Source organism: Magnolia sinica, chromosome 4 (genome assembly GCF_029962835.1).
Source record: "Magnolia sinica isolate HGM2019 chromosome 4, MsV1, whole genome shotgun sequence".
Classification (NCBI taxonomy): domain Eukaryota; kingdom Viridiplantae; phylum Streptophyta; class Magnoliopsida; order Magnoliales; family Magnoliaceae; genus Magnolia; species Magnolia sinica.
In genome coordinates, this window is record NC_080576.1 from 17,008,280 (window position 1) to 17,011,589 (window position 3,310).

Consider the following 3,310-nt stretch of genomic DNA (forward strand, 5'->3'; position numbering starts at 1 on the left):
ATGTGGATGGATTGCTCTACCACATTACAGTTTTTTCCAGTTCCATGTATCATATCCCTTCAACAATTCCCCTACTTCAGCAGAGCTAATTAAATCAGCTATCCAAATTACTTATCCACAGTCCCACCAATGCATGATATCGGGATGACCTACCTTGAGATTGCTCTAGAGAAACCTTTTGGGTGGGTGTTAGATGGGCTTGGGCTTTGGCTTGCCATGTTTAGCACGAGTCCGGATTCAGAGCCTAGTTAATGATCATATAGGCTTCTTCTTTTTTTCATATGGCATTAGAATTGTTGGGGTGGTTTTGATCATGAACAAAATTAGAAGCCCTTTGCTCTAAAGGACTTGTAGAATGAGCATGATTTGAGTATGACCCGGAACTAGCAACGTGGGTGCGACCCTGACCATAGGGCCACCTCGATGTATGCATTCTATATTGTTGTCAGTCCTTACATATAAAGGCTTCTGGTTATCCTACCTTGTATTCCACTTTCAGTTGCAAGATCCTTCTAACCAGGTGATGCTCCTGCTTCAAGTCACTCTCTAGACTCATGCTTCTGCTCTAGCTTGAGTTGCCCATTCATCAAGAAAACAAAAAAAGAAATTCCAAGGAAAGGAAAGGAAAATGTAAAAGGGTTTCCCAAGACATGGTTTCTCCTAAGGGTGTGTTTGTTTACACCAAATTAGACTGATTAATCATTGAATATAATGAAATTTTGCACCAAATTAGACTGATTGAAATAAGTGAAAGGTTGTCTAATGTGGGGTTGTCCATGATGAAATTTTATTGTTGTTAAGTGGTAAAACTAGTCTTAGACAGTAGAATCATTTGCTTAGCTAATAATTTCATAGATCTCCATGTATTCTGCACCCAACTGCCCTTCTAAGTGAATGGTAGTAAATGTCCTTCTATGTACAGAATGGTAGTAAATGTCCTTCTAGGCAATGATGATCATCTTGCTTACTGCCAATGTTCTTCACTGAAGAAGGAGAATAAAAAATTACAGTTGTAGTTGCTATCTGCTATCCATGCGAGTGCCAACCTATGAATGATTTATGTTCTGTTGTTTATAGGAAGGGAGATTTGATTTTTATAGAGGCATCAATGTCTAGATAAAATTGAGAGAAGACTGTATATAGCATGTTTTGTTGGGGTGCTCTTTTGGGAAAACAGTTAGCAGAAAGAGATATCATAGTCCGTAACTTTATGATAAGGACTAAAAAATCAGGCTAACTTGAGATTCAGAAAGAGATATCATCGTCCTTGGCACTTCCCTAACTATCTGAATCAGCTCTATTATTTCATCTCCAATCATGATGACCCCCAGGTTGCTTCGAAAAATGTCATTCTTAATTCTATCCTTCTAGTGCACATCCATCTCAAAATCCTAAACATTTTCCCCATGTTATTCGTTCTTAATGGTCCAAACCTTTCCTCCGTAGCTGATCTAATAGCTATCTTATAAAACTTTTCCGCAAGTTTAATTGGAATGTTGCGATCACACAGCACTCTAGAGGCTCAACTATTGGGAAAAAGAAGCTCATTATGATGTTCCAGAGTTTATATTATTGGATGCAACAGCAACATCTGTATAAATTTTATATTATGCCATTCTCTCATAGGTTGCCGGTAATGGAGAAAAAGCCAGGGAGATACAAGCTGAAGTTCTTGAGCATGTGGAACTCTCGAAATCACTTCTAGAGGTCTGTTTCTCTTCACCCTTGTAATATATTTATATTCACCTAAGGTCTTTAACTTCTTCCATGCACTTTTGTATTTAACCTGTCTAAGGTTACCTGAATTGTGCAGGCTGTAATCCATCTAGAGTCAATTCAATCATTCCCGAAGCGAATTGATTATGTTGATTCCTTGGTGGAGAAGTTCATACCACCCTACCCCGATAACCCGAATATGACGAGTATCACCAAGAGAGAAGAGTTGTCTAGCATATTCTTGGAGGTAATGGTTTGTTGTGTTGTTGAGAGAGCCATGAAAATAATCTCTTTGATCAGAAGTGAACTACTAGCATGCACTTTCTGAAATCACTCAGCGCTCCTTAGTTTCTTCAAATTACAAAAGTAGCTTGAAGCTCCTTGGAAGCATGAAAGTACCTCTAATCATATTGAGGAAAAGCACACATACCGAAGCCCCTTCAACTTGATGTTGGTTGCTATGCCTCAGTTAAATTGATTTTAATCTTATGTATTTCTGTTTTCTGGGCAGCTTTCTCAGTGGTAGACTGATTTGTGCATATGAGATGTGCAATGCCTCTGAGTTAGCTTTGGACTGTGCTTTCTTTCTACTGATTCCTCTAAAAAACACAAGGAAAAAAAAAAAAAAAAGAGGAAAGAAGAGACCATGTGATTCAATATGTTGGAAATTCTTCTTGGAATATGTTTTAAAGTTGGAGATACTGGTACAAATGTTGGGAATATTATTTCTATTTCTGCAGATCAAGTAATTTTTATTTCTTTGTTTGAACCTTTGTTGCAGTTTCTGGATCTATTTGGAGATCCACAATCAATCAAGAAGGTTGAAAATCAGCACTTTAAGCTGTTTTTACACCAAAGGAGTGTGTCAGAGTCTAAAAAACGGCGTGCTGAAGATTTTTTGGCTTCAGAGAAGCAAAGATGGCCAAGTCTTATGCAGCTGTTCCTTCACAAGCTCAATCGCTCATAGGTGCATATCCAAATGCACAGAACCAGTGGGCTGCAGGTTATGGACTTCAACCTCAAGCTTGGCCACAGGCTCATCAAGCACCGGGCCAGCAGTGGAATCCTGCCTATTCTCAGCAGGTATCAGGTGAACTAGTTAACACACAGGAAATTTGATTGTAAAGCATGTCCTGGTAGATATGCGAGTAGGATACATGAGGGTCACCTTTTCTTTTCTTTTCTATATATATATATATAATTTTTTTTGCTGATAAGAAAGATTTTCTCTATGGCTACGGGTTTTTTTGGTAGCTATGAGTTTTTGATGAGTGAAGAAATTCAACCTATTTAGCAGGAAACTCTGAATATCATGGCAGTAAGATTTGTGTTCGGACTTGGAATTACACTTATTTGAGCTGAATATTTGATTGGATAAACCGGCCATGTCTCCCTTTCTTTTGAGCACATACAGGTTGGACTCACCACATGAGGAGGTGGATGAATCTACAAACCTGACTAAAGACATGCTCTCCTTATCAAACCACTCAGGAACATTGTAGAAAAACAGCAGCATTGATCAATGACAGGCAGTGCTGGTTTGAGTTTTCTATCCACAAAGGTCATCTGGTTTTTGCAACAATGAGTGTTCACC

At 38.5% G+C, this 3,310-nt stretch overlaps 1 long non-coding RNA gene across 2 annotated transcripts; it reads left to right on the top strand.

The window, feature by feature from the left end:
* Positions 1–1,174: 1,174 nt before the first annotated feature.
* On the top strand, positions 1,175–2,844 carry LOC131244388 (uncharacterized). Of its 2 annotated transcripts, none has more exons than XR_009170267.1 (3): positions 1,175–1,707; positions 1,814–1,963; positions 2,228–2,486. It is a non-coding gene; the product is annotated as an uncharacterized LOC131244388 (long non-coding RNA). The 2 variants fall into 2 exon arrangements; XR_009170266.1 differs by lacking the exon at positions 2,228–2,486 and adding an exon at positions 2,498–2,844 and having other exon boundaries at positions 1,176–1,707.
* The last annotated feature ends 466 nt before the right edge of the window (positions 2,845–3,310 follow it).